The sequence below is a fragment of the Dipodomys ordii genome, unplaced genomic scaffold, assembly GCF_000151885.1.
Source record: "Dipodomys ordii isolate 6190 unplaced genomic scaffold, Dord_2.0 Scaffold97, whole genome shotgun sequence".
NCBI lineage: Eukaryota > Metazoa > Chordata > Mammalia > Rodentia > Heteromyidae > Dipodomys > Dipodomys ordii.
Genome location: NW_012267313.1, coordinates 7,496,521 through 7,513,045, shown reverse-complemented (window position 1 = coordinate 7,513,045; position 16,525 = coordinate 7,496,521). Strand labels below are relative to the sequence as shown.

Here is a 16,525-nt window from a genome sequence, read left to right as displayed (position 1 = left end):
AGTTTGGCATAGCTTAGTTCATTTGATTGAATAGTTTGGAAGCAGAGTAGAGGAAGACATGAATTCTAAACAAGTTGGTTAAGAATGGAAGTAGAGGGTTTTTTCCCTCATGCAAAGGATGGCTAAAATGTATACAGCCTGATTTGCCTTCTGACCACTATGCAAAGGAAATATCTAGAACGCCTTGGAAGTTCATCAGATGTTGTTTTCCTATTCTGCGGGCTGTATCCTTTCAGAAGCAAATATTTAGGTTTAATTATCTTAGACAGGGTTTTTGTTGTCTCCTGAACAGCATTTAGATCTGGGTCAATATACTTATAATTAGTCTGAATTACATTTTTTGTAGGGTCAGAGGCTGCCGGTTGCTAACTACTACCAGGCCTTGATTGTCTTCCTTTCTATGGAAGAATCCTTGATTTGAAGTGTTTTCTTGTTCATCGGTAGCATTGAAAGCAGTGTCAGCATCCTTATCATCATTACCCTCATCTAGCACCTCTCTAGTACCTCACTATCTCTCTGGACAAGCCACACCTACCCATCTCCTAGTTTAGAAACCAGAGAATGCATGTTGTCTCCCCCTGAAGTCCCAGAGCACCATGAGACACAGAGGAACCTCTGTGCTGAGCCAGCTCAGTGGGACATGCTCCAGGCCCCACATCCTTCTTCACCACGGAAACAATGTTGGAGAGCTTAGTGCTTCTTAGTTCCTTAATATCATCATTCACCTGGATTATGTAGCCATAGACATTTACTACCTGGACTGGATAAGTAGCTACCATCTGTAAGGCATTTTTGTATGGGGAAAATGTGTTTGGCACTCCAAACATCTAATTTGCTAAGCAACATTTGCTGCATGGTAAATGCTGTGTGTGTAAACGAAGCGTGCCAGGGTATGTGGACTGAGATGAATCAGGAATCAAGAGCCTAAAATGGAAAAAAATGGATTTGATTTCTAAAAATGGCTGTGATTGTGCACAGGAACACATTTAGGGAAGTGAAGCCCATAGATGGGTGAGGTCAGTGACGGGGAGAAGGAAGACAACTAGCAATTTGATGTAAAGTCAGTGATTTCCTCACTCACCCACGCTGCTGAACTCTGAGTGATTTATCCTGCCCTTTATCTAATACTCCACAATCTCCTCCAGTGGAAATGAAAATTGGGCCACTGAGTCCTGCATGCTTCCCCAGAGGTGCTCTTTCATAAGGACAGGGGAGGAGACAGCAATTCAGTGTTTTCCAAGTTACAATTTGTAGAAGAACTGGCAGAGAACACATCTCACTTTGGCCTGACTTGAAATCTTAAAGGACTCCAAAAATGTGTTGTACTAGCATATAGTATTAGATCTTTATTATTCCACATTGGTTTTTTGGAAATACTAGTAGAACCAATAACTGAAACTGTACGTATTTCACAGGATCCACTTGGGGTTTATTTCTTTGTAACATCCCAATTTATTTTAACTGGCTAAATCTTTGCAAGAAGATTAGAAATATAATAATACAGGAGAAATAGTAATCTTCTGTAGTTTTTCCTGAAGAAATTGGGAAGTAAGAGATGATTAAATGGGTGTAGGTGAAGGAGGCTCAAACCAGGGGCAATCAGAATATGATCTGAATAGATTATCATGTCATGTTGAATGGACCAAGGAGCCATTGTGGTCAGGAGCCATTTTTTGGGGCACCAGGTCCAATTGCAAATGTGCCCTTGACCACTTACTGAGTACTGGGTATGGAGAAGAGTAGACATATTTAAGCCTTCTTTCCTGCCTCTGTAAAACAGAGAGAGCAATAATAAATGATATCTGTTGTTATGGCTGTTTGGCCAACATAACTACCCTAGATTTGAAGTGGTGATGTTAAAATTGCCTGGGCTAGGGAGATAGCTCTATGGAAGAGTGTTTGTTTCACAGATACAAGGCTCTAGGTTCTATCCCTATCACTAAAATAAGAAAAACCCTACCTGTGTTTCAAAATGTTGTTATGGTTCTTTAGAGGTTTGATGGACCAAACAATTCGAAGTATCAGGGCTTAGACTCAGAAGCTCATGCTTGCTTGGCTTACATGCTCACAATAAGTGCTCTATTATTTCAGCTATTTCGCCAGACCTAGCTTTTTGATGGTTGATAAAAGGTGAGAGTCTCTAGAACTTTCCTGTCTGGACTGGCTTTGAACATCAATCCTGTAGCTCTCAGTCCCCCAAGCAATAAGGATTACAGGCATATTTCTGAATCTTTCTATCTTGCTCACTTCTTTCAAACTTCTCCCTTTTTATTCAGTTTACATTGTGGTTTCCATGATGTTCCATTTGAATCAGAAAAGGAGCCATATTGCCTTAAGTAATTTTTTAAAAGTTGGTGAATTGAAAAAATAAGGTTGTATTGAATATATAAAATATGCAGATGTTGTTTTTGGAGTGACACAAAGACATAGTGTTTGAGTGATTCCCTAAGCCAGTTCATTTGGAAATAGAAGACGGACGGAGAAGAGGGACAAAACTCAGAGAACTATAGTTAATGGTGCCATTTTTGGTCTGCTTCACTTACTCCCAGTGAATTGAATCATCTTCACACAATAGGTGCATCTCCCTATATGACATCAGCAGTGACCTTTTTATTTTTTTTATTTTTATTTTTTGTGGGTCATGGGGCTTGAACTCTGGGCTTGGGCGCTGTCCTTGAGCTCTTCGGCTCAAGGCCAGAGCTCTACTGCTTGAGCCACAGCACCACTTCTGGTTTTCTAGTGGTTTATTGGAGATAAGAGTCTCATGGACTTTCCTGCCCTGGCTGGCTTTGAACCGTGATCCTCAGATCTCAGCCTCCTTAGTAGCTAGGATTACAGGCGTGAGCCACCAGCGCCCGGCTGAGCAGTGACCTTTTAAAAATGTATTTTTCTTTGAATTTGTTGTGCTATGAATCAGTACAGTCTTCGAACACTGGGCTCATTTTATTCTTGTTTTGTGTTTCTAGGATTTGTCTATACAAGAGACTGGACATTGCTTTTCTCTCTTCAGACACAGAAGGAAGATATGAAAAGTTAGAAGTATATATAGGTATCCTTCTTCCATCAAAATTACTCACCTTTAACAAAAATAATTGAGTAAAATATTAGTAGATGAAACTTTGAGTCAAGAAAATAATAAAACCTTTAAGTCCCTAAGTTACAAAATGATAATGAAACATCACACTTCCTGTGGTCTCCTCCTCCACATCTTCCAATTCTGTTGGCCTCTCAAAGTGCAGTAATCACCTCACCTTCTTCATGGCAAATTTCAACAATGGTCCAGCACTTCCTTGCTTATGTACATCCATGGCTTTGATGGTATGATCAAGCTCCTCCTTATGATTATGATGGCTTCTTGACCTATAAGAAAATATCCTACATTAGGTCCAATCTAATATTTCTTTTAATTTTGACAGAACCTATGCAAATATTTAGTGAAAACATTGTGTCTTCCAGCTGAGACTGCCAAGCTTAGAGCGAGAAAGGGGGGGGTGAGGGAGGAAGGAGACTGACAGAGACAGAGACAGACATTCAGAGACAGACAGAGATGAGAGAGTGCAATCAGAGGAACATGGAGGATGTTAGAAATGACTATGGAATCTGGGCTTATATCAAGTAATTTAGGAGTATGGTAGTGGGGTTACAGAAGGGATGCTTTGCCTTGGATTGGCTTCTGGCAGGAAGTGGAGCTCTTTCCTTATTGTAATGCCTAAGAATCTTCTTTAGAAGCATGAGCAGCTAGATTGAGAGTAAATCTGTGATTAATAAGGCAGCAGCAGTCACTCAGGGTCTTTTATGTTCCTGGGACAATTTTCACATCCATGTGTTCAGACATTACTCTTTGTTCTGATTGTTATGTTCATAGAAGAGACTTGGCTAATGTTGATCGGTAAAGCTGTTGACTACTAGGATCAGTATACTAGGACCTAGCTCAGAGTGCCAGGCCAGTACCCATGTCTGGGTGGTTTTGCTCTTTGTCAGCATTGCAATGATTTCCAGCAGCATTCTGACTTTGGTAAAGGCCCTGGGTGGGACATAGGTATCCCAAGAGGCTGACCTCAGAGAGCGAATCTTTGATCTATTTTACTTACACTGCAGATACTGCCTTTTGATCTCTGTCAGAGAGTTGCCTTCAACCTCAAAGGGGTATCTTAATACTTCCCTTTTAACCAAAGTACCATGGTTAAGATCACAACCCAATCTCAAAAAGAAATGGTAACAGGAACCTTGAAGCTACCTCTTATTATGACTATCCCATTCTTTAAAAAGTCCAGGCTATCATGAGGACTCATGAAAGGGGAAGATGAATCAGATGACACACTGAAGTCCTCTATGCCTGAGCTCTGCTTCCTCTACTCAAACAATGTGGTCATTCCATGTCATCTAAGATGGAAGATTTGGGGGAAACCAAATCACCATTGTATGTATTCATGCCTATAACATTTGTTTGTTTGGTTGCTTGTGATGAATAATGACATTTAAGCAGTGGTTTATAGTAGTGTATATTTTACACTGTAGAATCAAAGGGAACTTTAAAAAAGAGATTCTGTTTTAATTGGTCTGGTCTTGGGCCCAAGGAACTATTGTGCTTATTTACAAAATAAAAGACTCCCCAGGTAATCCTAAAGAGACACTCTATGAAACACTAAAGGGTCTTTTGCCCCCCCAGTGCATGGTAAATTATCCATGGAGGAGGCTCAAGAAGACCTTTTCCCTCTTGGCATCCAAGTTTGGTATCATTAAAATAGTGCCAACATGCTTATATAGCCAATGGGTTTTAAGTGGCAGGCTGTTAGAAAAAGTAGTGTCTACTTACAGTCTTGACTGAAGAATGAATTATTAGAATAAAGCAAAACCAGCTGGTTTCTTCAAGGCTTTGGTGAGTTAAAATAATTCTGTGTGCATGGCCATCGTCTCTGACCTATAAACAGGATGAAGGAGCAGTCACAGAGAGAAATCGAGAGCCAGCGCCTGGCGCAAGGTTGACAAGCAGACATATAAACAGAGTCTTGGGAGGAAGCTGTGTTTACAGCAACTGAAAGGGAAGCCCTAACCTCCACAGCAACAGGGGACTTGGTGCCTATAAATAGTCAGTTAGGTTATTTCCAACATTAGATAATAACCACTCACCAATAAATGTTTCCTATTATGCATTATAAATTAATCACTGGTTTGACACTCATGTAACTGTCTATTGTACTTAGGGGCTCTGCAAAAATAATTGTAGACTGAGCCACAGAACTTCCTAGTGTATAAACAGCAGCATTCTTCAAGCAAGCACTTAAGAAAACAAGAGAGAAGATGGCTGAAATGCAAATGCTAAGAATTACACCCCAATTAAAGGACAGCTCAAAGGGTCTTCAAAAATATTGCTGTGTAACAGCCATAATTACACTAGAGAAGATGTTTATATATATGTATATATATATAATGTGTGGGTATAGTTGGTATATATAAATATATGTATATATATATATATATAGACACACTGTATATCACAATTGCTGAAAATAAATATTTTGTGGATTGTATAATATAGATATAAAGATGCTTGGACTATATAGCTTAAGTTAATAAGCTATGTGCCTGGGCTACATTATTATTAAAGTACCTTTAATTATTACATCCTAAAGGGTAATATTAGAAAAAATATAATTGTGATTGAGTTTTATTAGATAGGTCAGGCTTTCCTGAAACTCCTCCTTGCTGTCAAAACCTCTTAGGTTTTGGACCTTAGGTCTGGACCACCAAACCCAGCTATTGGTTGAAATGAGGTTTTCTAAACTTCCTTTTTATCGTTTTTTAAACCTGTGCTAGCCTGGAATTGCAGTCCTCCCTTTCTTTGCCTTCTGAGTAGCTAGTATTTTAGAAGTGAGCCATGGTATCTGGCTTGAAATTTCTATTAAAGTGAAAGCAAGTTTTTGTGTTTACTAAAGATGTAAAGACATTGGCGCTCATTTAGGGAGAAAAAGAAGTATACAGATGACCAGTAGAGATGAAGAACTCTGGAACCAGATGTTTTGTACTTAAATACTAGCTCGGTCTTCTAACTCAGAGAGTTCTTGGATAAGTTATTAAAATGCTGTACTATTCCATCATCTGTAATCTGGGGACAGAATGACCTCATGGAACTCTGGTGGGGATTATTCAGTATAATGAAACACCTGGAACTGTACTTGCACACAGTAAGCACTTGGAAACATCATTCACTTTTTAGTTTTTCAGACAGGATTGAGTAGCTGTGAGATGGATTTTTATCAAGCAAGAAAACTCACTGCAATAAGTTCCATGTACCAAAGATGATTTTTCTGAAATAGAACCTATCTCATTTTCGGTCAAATTTATACTTAGTGCCTAGTCTAAGGAATGAGGCTTAGAAATCCCTGAGGCTGAGATCATTTGTTTCCTTACCAATTTACTTTTGTTTTGCCCATAACTTCTGAAAGGATACAATAATTTCTTTGTACGAAAGTCTGCTTCCATCTCAAGATGAAAAACAGAAAACCAAAAAAAAAAAACCCCACAAAAAACCACAGACCAATTAAAATAATTTCAAAAGGTTTGTTGGCAGCATGAATAATATTTAATATCTGTTCTAGAAAGAGCTTTCAGAACCGTGGAAGACCCTAAAGGGCAGAGCGGACATCTGAAGTCCTTTCATCTCTAGACGCATTGTAAGGTCACTAAATTCCATGGTTACAGGTGCAGGTGTAGTACTAAGGCTCACTACTTCTTTTCTGGAAATCAGGTGCTGCGAAGAGTCCCACCGGGGCCTGCAAGAGCCTCAGGCTTGTCTGGACAGGAGGCTTTAGGTTACTAAGAACTTTCTTAAGCTGTGAACAGAGAAAATTGTCCCCACACTCTAGGGAGTGCTCAGGGCGTCTGTGGGTAATGCCCCTCTCATCAGGGCTGCCCTGGCTTTTCCCTAAAGAAGGAAATTAAACTGCTATGATCATCTATGAGCTTAGCAGCTAGAAAGTAAACAGAAAAGATTTTGAAGATATTTATATGTTCATATTGGAAGAGGAAGGATAATTACTTCTACTTTGATTACTTTTAAATGACATAGCATTGGAGTTGAAATGACAAGCCCCATTATTTGGGGATTGTTTTCTAACTAATAATAATTAAAATAAGTGTTTAGTGTATAATTATTACATTTTTTCTATTATATGCTTTAAATATTAGATATTACTTTTTAATCTTTGCAACAGTTTCTTTAAGTGCCATTTTTCTACTTTCTTATTAGCATTTATTAAGTTTATAAAATAATGGGTTTCCTCACGACATTTTCATACTCTAAGTGCCATTATTAACTCTAAGTCCTAGAGCATGCGTGAAGGTCTGCTGGAAGGTACAAAATATATGGGACAGAGCATTGAAGTGAATTTATTTGGAAGCATGATTTAAAGATCAGAGGTCTGGCTCAAACCTAGGAATTTTGATCTCTGATCTCATGATTCTTTTTTTTTTGGTCCGGTCATGGGGCCTGAACTCTGGGCGCTGTCCCTCAGCTCTTCAGCTCAAGGCTAGCGCTCTACCACTTGAGCCACAGCGCCACTTCCAGCTTTTTTCTTTTTGCTTATGTGGTGCTGAGGAATCGAACCCAGGGCCTCAGGCATGCAAGGCAAGCGCTCTACCTCTGAGCCACCTTCCCACCCCTGAGAACAGCACTTTAACAAGTGAACCAAAGATACGACTGGAGGTGCTGGGGATCGAACCCAGGGCCTCATGCGTGCTAAGCATGCGATCTACTACTGAACTACACCCCCTGCCTCATGATTCTTCTAAACAAAGAATTTCAAAATGAGAAGGAAATAACTTTTGAATATTATATAATGCTATTTTCTGTGTGTTTAGTGTTGAATTCTTTTTCCCTCCCTTCCATATCTCTTTTTCTTTTCTTTCCTTCTTTCTTCCCTTCCCTTTCCCTCCCTCCCTCCCTCCCTCCCTCCCTTCCTTCCTTCCTTCCTTCCTTCCTTCCTTCCTTCCTTTCTTCCTTTCTTCCTTCCTTCCTTCCTCTCTCTCTCTCTTTCTTGATTTATGTAGATTTGATTTATGTAGATTTACTGTGTAGCCAAGGCGGGACTGGAACTCATTCCATATTGGCCTCAAAATCACAACCTCAGCCTCTAGATTCAGTGCCTCCACACTCAGCTTCTCCACACTCAGCACAACTACTTTTTGCTTCTACTGTTAGGAAATTCACAATAGAATTCAAAGACTGAAAACAAAAAACCTTGATAAAAAGTTTAGCTTGTTATATATCTGTGAGATAATCTCTGGTGTGATATAGAAAAGTCTTTAAACTTTTTTATTCTTTTTTTTCTCTGCAGGATACAGATCTATGATCTGACACTAAAATCTTCTAATCTCTATTACAGCCTCACAGTTTTTATTCCTCTACATTCCCCCAACCCTGAAAAAACAAGTTACTTTTCTACTAGGGAAAGACACAAAGGCCATTACTTTATGTCTAGAAAGAGTAAAGGAATTACTTAGCTATTTACAAACTCTGCACATGTGGAATCAATATAAATTTCCATTGGCTGGTTTCAAAATGTATTCAAATTATGTAATTCTTGAAATAAGAAACCTTGCAATTTAGTTCTTAATAGGAAAGTTTTCTAGATAGTTTGCCTGTTGAATATTCCCACTAATGAATTTGATTCACCAATTGTTTATAGTCATTCACTAGCATTCTTATTTACATTTTATTTGTGTTTTTGGAAGAGGAAGTTCTGCCACCTTTGTGTTACTGCTCCAGTACTAGGGTGGTGATACCTACAGAAAATCAGAAGAAAATCTAGTCAAGGACAAATTCCCCTATTTTATTGGTCTTCTGATTTGATATTTACCTATGAATTGGAACTCATACCTATTTATCCATAACCTGACTTCCACGCAAGATTGTTTTTAAGGAATATCACAGTGCTCAAGAATATATAGGTTTTAAAATAAGACCGTTGAAGTATTAAACAAGCAACTAAGAACTCTTTGAGTTGCAGCACTTCAAAATATAGCCCAATTAGGTTAAAATGTGGACTTTCTTGTAGTTAATGAAACATCAAATAGTATTTCACTGTAAATGTAAAATGGAACGCCATATTGTTTTATGGTGGGAAAACAGAGAAGCCACGTTTTGAGAGGTTGAATTACTAGTTTTTTTTTTTTTTTGGTTGTGGGGCCTGAACTCTGGGCCTGGGTGCTGTCCCTCAGCTCTTCAGCTCAATTCTAGTGCTCTACCACTTGAGCCACAGCACCACTTCCAGCTTTTTCTGCTTATGTGGTGCTGAGGAATCGAACCCAGGACCTCATGCATGCAAGGCAAGCACTCTACCACTGAATTACGAGTCTATATTAGAAGGCCAGCAACTGCAGGCAGACTCTTGTCACAAAGACCTGCAGCCCTGCAAATGCACTTCACTCTGTCAGAAAACTGAGCCATGAGAAAAAGAGAGGAAAGAAAGAGCAGAAAAACAATACCAGCAAACCAGATCAGCTCCAATGGAGAGCTGATGTGGGAGGCTCTGTTGATGGAGGAGAGCCATGAGACAGGACACAAACAGACAGGAGACACATGGCAGCGTATAACCACCTCTAAGCTAGTCTGGGACTAAACAGAATCATGGTCAGGGGGCAGGGGCACAAGAAGCTCGAGCATCTTGGGAGTTTAAAGCACAGGACTGACAGGCCCAGTAACCTATCCTCCAAGTCCCTACTCCTGCCTCTAAGAATTCAGGCATGTCCACCACCTGGGAGGCGGGACTTTTCCCTCCACCGTCAAGACAAGATGGTACCAGTTTGATTCAACTGCCTACCAACCATCATGTGGCCAAAATGGCACCAGCCAGATCCAACATCTCTATTTCAATTTTATGTTTCATTGTAAATATAAAATGTAATGTCACTTTCCATTTCATTTGTGTGCCAAACAAGATTCACGTAGGCCCAGTGTAAACCTCTGACATGCATTAGTAATTGTGAAGTTGTTGATAGAAGAGCTGAGTGTGGAATTATTATCAGAATAAAACTTTACATTTCTGTACTGTGCGCTCACAGTCGTAAACTTATGTTATTTTATTTTGCTTTTCTTGACACTCTCCCAGAGTTAGGTGTTACTATCTTGGCCTTATAGATTGATTAGGAGACTGAAGTTTGGAGAGAATAGTATTTGGGAGACAGCATGGTCTAATGGAAGGAGGGGAGACTTTGGGATCCAACAGATCAAAAAATCCCAACTCCACCACTTAGTGGGTCTCATTATTTCCCAGACCTTTTAGGCCTCATTTTCATCATTTATGAAATGACCTTACAGAATTGTGAAAGCCAGACCATTAAGGTATGTTAAAAACTCACCCAGGCTTTTCTGGAAGAAATAAGAATTAGCCTTAGGATATTCCAAGCTCAGTGCTTCATGGGTATTTGCTTCTCTTTTTGTGCCCTTCACAACATTAGGACATTCATTTCTGGGTTTTGTTGCCACAAAGTGCCCCTAATCAAGACAGGAGTAAAGTAACCACTATTGCAGATAAAAATCTGAACTTCTTATTGCATTGATGCCCTTTCCTGGGCCACCTGGGCCTTTCTTAGTCCCGCCTAGATGGTCACAATCCACAAATGTATGTATATAGTTAAGAGCCGCACGCTTTGCTTTATGGGTTGTGTGGACGTGTGTGCACTAGCTGGAAGGAGCTGCTCTGCTCTAGTACACAATGCTTATCACCCACAGCACGTGCATTTGTGACATGCAGGCATTGCCTCTGTATTGTCTACAAATGAGGAAGACGCCTGGCGCTTGTTAAATCCACTTCTATAGTGGAGACGTGAAGGAGTGGGAAGGGAGACTACTTGTGCATCATTACACAGGCAGTCTATGATTTACAGGACAGAGAACTGAGGTTTACCAACCTTCTTCTCCACTCCCCTTTCCCCTGCAGAGCACAGAGCTGTTTTGGTTCTTGGACATTCAATTGCTTCTTCATTCTTCTTCATTTTTTTTCCAGGGAAATCACTGCCAGGGCCTCCATCCTCTGACCTATATTTAGGTCTGAAGACAGGAGTTTTCTTGACCTAGACCCAAATCAAAGGGGAGACCAGACAGATGGTGCCTAGAAAGGGGGAAGAAGCAGCTAAAAGAACTGGCTCTGGAGAGGCTACAGACAAACCTCTGACCTTGAAATCCTTCGAGAGTAGCGGCTCCAACCCTGATGATGACAGAGTTACATTAAAATATAAATGCTTCCAAATATCTGTTGCCAGGAAGCAGATGACATGCTAAATTACTCTGCAGATTGACTACTTCATTCAGCGGTTTCCTGAGTCGGGAGTTGCCAGAAGAGCCATTTTGTCCTTTCTGGCAAAAAAGCGTCCGGGATTGCTGTCTCCAGTCTTCTTTCCTCTGTTTCCTGCTGTAGGAAGGCCTGTTTCCTGCCGGGAGATGCCTGATTAGACAGCACTATTTTAGTAGGCAGGGGACTCAGTAGGCAGTTAGGCCTTTCATTTGATATGGCTCTTGGACAGTGTGGATGTCATGGACACCATGGGAATAACAAATCCTTTTTACAAAATGCAAAATGGTTAATCAAAAGCAAACTAGATAAGGCAAGGTTCTGGAAAGCGTTACATTCCAACGTTTCATCTGTTTGACTTAGAATAGTTTGGAGTTCCTGGTTTATTTTGTGTGTGTGTGTGTGTGTGTGTGTGTGTGTGTGTGTGTGTGTGTGTAAAAATCAGTTTCCATCCTCACATGATTTTTCAGAACTGAATTTTGAGCAGTGAGATTCTCATTTGCCAACTAAGTGTGATGCTGGTAATAGAACTGACTTTGAGCAAAAGGCCTCAAAGGAAGTTCAAAATATAAGACTTGAAGTTGACCTTAAGCCCGAACAGAGATTTTATAGATGCAGGTGGATAAGCTGCTAGCCAGCAACTGCGTTTGGGATAGCAACAAATCTGGAAGAGCTTTGTATCCTAGATGGTAACTACTTCTCTGTACCTTCTAGCAGTACCTGTAACTTATCTCCAAAAGGGGTGGCTGGCTGAATAACAGGCGTAGAATTCAGCAAATCTAAATAAATAAAAAGTTCCAGACATTTAGGCAAACGAAAAAGAAATAAGGGCAAGAAGCAAATTAATTGGAGCCACAAATAAACTGGTTCATAAAACACAGAGTGAAAATCTATCTAAATATCCACCACATTGCGATCATCATTATGTAAAAGACCCTTAGAGATCAACAAGAAAATTTCAAAATGCCAAATTATTAAGTAAAGTTGACAGTTGATTAATAATAGATGTGGTAGGCTAATAACCCTCAGAAGGTCAGTCTTTAATAATGAAGGCAAATGGATGGCCATTTTGCTTTTCATAAACGTGGCCCTCAGTTACTCTGGCTTGTCTGTGTCTCAAAGTGCAAGGAAATGAAGTAACCCTATGGGCTGAGACATCATGTCTTCTGAGCATGAGTCCAGAAGTAGGTTCATTTTCATGACAGTCAATGAGAGAAATTCTGTAACTCAGCTGTCATCGAATAGAATGAGTTTCTTAGCATAGCAAGCCTGACTAGTGTCATGAGAATGCATGGACTTGATCAGAGGGGTCTCATTCTTCCTCTACTTGTGTCTGATATTATTATGTGGGGTTGAAGGTGGGAAGATAGCCAGTAATTAATTGCAAGTTATCTTTTAGAGAATGCTGAGCACTAATTCATTGCAAGAGCATTCAACTAAAAGAAGGATTAGGTGTTTTTCAGGGTTTTTGCCTAGATTTAGATCAAACATAATCTTTGGTTAATAACACATAGCTATTTACTAATGCAACATATTTTGTTTTGTTTTTGTGTGCTTGAAAATTTTTCATGATGCAACAATTATCCACATACTACCCTACAACTTTCATCTGGTCTATGAGCTTCCACCGTCTCATTCTTCACTCTCACCTTCCTGAGAGAACTACATCTTGATCCTATGTTTATTGTCTTCATGCTATTGTGTGTGTGTGTGTGTGTGTGTGTGTGTGTGTGTGTGTGATGTGTGGTGTGTATACTGGTTCTGGGGCTGAACTCAACCTGGGTGGTATCCCTGACACTTTTGCTCAAGGCTAGAGTTCTATCACTTGAGCCACAGCTCCACTTCCAGATTTTTTGTGGTTAATTAGAGATAAGAGTCTCAAGGACCTTCCTGGGCTGGTTTCAAATTGTGATCTTCAGATCACAGATCTTCAGATCTTGAATACAGGAGTGAGCGACTGGCACCTGGCATTTCAAAAATTAAAATAAAAATGAATATATGTATATGTGTGTGTGTGTGTGTGTGTGTGTGTGTGTGTGTGTGTATTTTCAGATTATCCCAATTCCTAAGCAGAACAGGATTTATATAGGTTCTTGTTTTCGTCAGCCTCAGGGTTTGAACTCAGGGCCTCATGCTTAAGGAAACAGTATTATAGTAATTATAGCATGTCTGATGGTTTCTCCAAGTTAATAATAATTCAGAGTCAGTTTTCCTGTGCAGGAAATTTCAGAAGGTAAATCCCTCCTATGTGGTTTCACTTATGGCAAATGTTCTTTATAGTTCATTGTTCTAATAAGAATTTTATGGGAACCTGCTATTTTAGACAGGAAAATTAGAAATTTCTAGGTATTTCCTGGAAATCTCCCTTTTCTTAGTCATTTATTCCCTCAAAGATTATGTCCTGCTGTCCTTCTCACACTATATCTTTTTGTCTATTTCTTCTGCTCTCAGAGCCTTCCTAAGGTACTGGAGATAGCAGGTGGAATTATATTCCATCTACATTTGCAAAGTGGAGCCAGTGGCTACATCTCATGTCTTCTTATCCACATCCATGCATTGTCTCCCAAATACTGCTCTTGATTTAAGCTGCAACATGTGTTGAAAGCAGGCTCTGAACTTCCTGTCTCCAGATTTGCTTCTGTTGTATTTCAGATAATAGCTACGGACACTGACCTCTGACTATATAAAGAATAAAGACTGGGGTATGATGAAATATCCCCAGTCTTTAAAATAGCATTTGTATGCACTAATGACTTCCTGTCAAATGTAAGACTGCTGTGACATCCTTATAAAGGCAAAAACCTTTCTCCAGTTGTCAGCCTGTGTTAGCAAGCCTTGGAATCAGGTGTCACATTTCTGATTGTACTGTTGCATTTCTGGGACCTATACCTGTGATTATTGCTGGCCATTAGAAATTCATATACTTTGGAAAATTTTGGTACTAAATTGAGGATTCTTTGCAAACTATTTTGTCATCTAAAGACTCTTCTGAGTCTGCTTATGAAATAGCAAAAAGGCTGCAGAAAAATTTAAACCCAGTTGTCAATCCTTAACATGTCCTATATGCCAGCAATTCTGTTCCTGAAACTCTCATGCCAATTACAGAAGTCTATTTAAAAATATCTGATGACATTGCTCACTACAGCACAAAACTGGACACTAGCCCAAACTGGAGGAGTAAACATGCACATGATGTAGTATAATTGACATCAACAAAAATAATGAACTACAGAGATTTAAAATAACAAGTAGAATTATAAATAATGAAACTGAAAATACAAACTTTGTAAGGACACTATAATACTAACTTAAAAGGAACCAAGGGAATACAGGACACAAGATTCGGGATAATTTTGCCCCAGTTAGACATTGTCAAGTTCATCATTTTGTTCTGTGTGCTGGATCTGTGAGTACACATTACATTTAGTAGATACCTGGACTAATTCTGGAGATGAAAGATGCTTTACTGATTGAGTCTAGATTTCTTCCTTTAACTTTTGGTACAGGTAACTCTGCAGTTCCTGTGGGAATAACTTTAACTATACAAAATGGGCAGAAGCTTGCAAGTTCTTTCAGGCTCATTGGACAATAATAGAAATGAGATGACAGACAAAATGAAATAGCTTTTACAATGTAACTACAGAAAATAAAAGCATTCTAGATTCTTTCTATAAGCATAATACTTTGTAAAGGCTCTAAGAAAGCTAATAAATGGCAGAAAAATAATCACTGTGCTAATCAGAGATAATGCTAAGGAGAGACTAGATTTTTCCATATAACAATACAGCTTTTATCCAGAGTCAAGCATATTCTACCCATTTTGATAATAGAGATTAAAAATCACCAATTAAAAAAACTATATATGTATATTTATATGATTATATAAAATCACATATAAGACAGGAGACTAATTGCATTTATTAGTCAATAAGGTTCCAAGTAAGAAAAAAATAGATTGGAAAACAAAAAGTAGGAGCTTCTGTTATACATAGTTTTGGCAAATCATTTTTCTTATAGTTGCTAGAATTTTATTGCTAGTTTAAACATTTTTTTGCCTTAAACTAAAAGATAATAGTTTGCCCTTCCTGCTAAAGGTGAATAAAGAAACTTCTGAGCTGCATAAAAATGGCGTATCATAGTAAATTTTCCATTTATCTTCAAAAATTCCTGGTTAAACTACTTCAAAAGAAATTTCATGGGACCTCTGCCCTTGTCTCAGTGTGGCAGCAATTGAAAATGGCTCAGTGATAGTGGAGGAATTGTGGAGCCCTAGGGAGGTGTTTTGAGACTGGATGGAGGTCAGAAAAATGTCCTAGCTTTCAGAAAGGAAAGAAGGTTAGACTACTCAGACCACAAAATGGAAAATTTGATATTAATACTGAAAAATCTTTGGAATAGATTGTCACATGAGCCTGCAGAAAGGGAAGAGAGATCATTCAAGTCAGAGTGAAGTGATTAAGAACTCTCATGCCTGGCCTCACTTCCTTCTGATAGGACCTCTGAGCTGGCTGATTAAACAATTCTTGATGTCTTGGTGATTCCGCAACTGGGTGAGAGGCCAAATATTTTGGAACTCAAAATAGCTTGACAGGATAGAACAATGGGCCACATCTAACAAGGTTAGAAGCCAAAGGGAGAGATATAAAGGTTGTCTTTAGTTCCAGAAAATTAGCAACACAAACACAGGAGGGTGGACAGATTGTAAGCCCAACTTGGCAGGTGGAAGTAGGTGATATTCTGCACGTAGATGCCTAGCATAGGGCACTAATAGGGATTGTGTCCATCCCCAAAGGGGGATTGTCATTAACTTGCTAAAAAAGTATGATAAAGCAAAAGGATATATGGGTGAAAAATATGAGTTGGAGTCCTGTGAACTCAGTGAGTTACAATTCAGTGATCTGCCAAGACTTGGTAAGGTCATTCTTGGGCATACATGTCCATCAAGGAAGTCAGTGTGTAGGCTCTAGTGGAAAGAAGGATAGTGACAAGCCATAAGAGGGAGGTAACAATCTAGAAACCAATATCAGAGGAGTGTGAAAAAGAAGAGAGAATGTTTAACCTGAGGGAGGGAAGATTCAGAAGGGTTACAGTAGATAAGAGCCCTTAATGCTTAAAGGAAATTGAAGATCTTTCAAAAGAACTTGACCTTTGAGGGGAAAAAAAATCAATGTTTCTTTGCATGAATTTATTCTATTTTCCTACTTCACAGCTTGCTTTCTAAAGTTTGAACTACA

The 16,525-nt window shown here is 39.2% G+C and overlaps 1 non-coding gene across 1 annotated transcript; it reads right to left on the bottom strand.

The window, feature by feature from the left end:
- Positions 1–7,700: 7,700 nt before the first annotated feature.
- On the bottom strand, positions 7,701–7,772 carry Trnaa-agc. Its single transcript has one exon. It is a non-coding gene; the product is annotated as a tRNA-Ala (tRNA).
- Between the last annotated feature and the right edge of the window lie 8,753 nt (positions 7,773–16,525).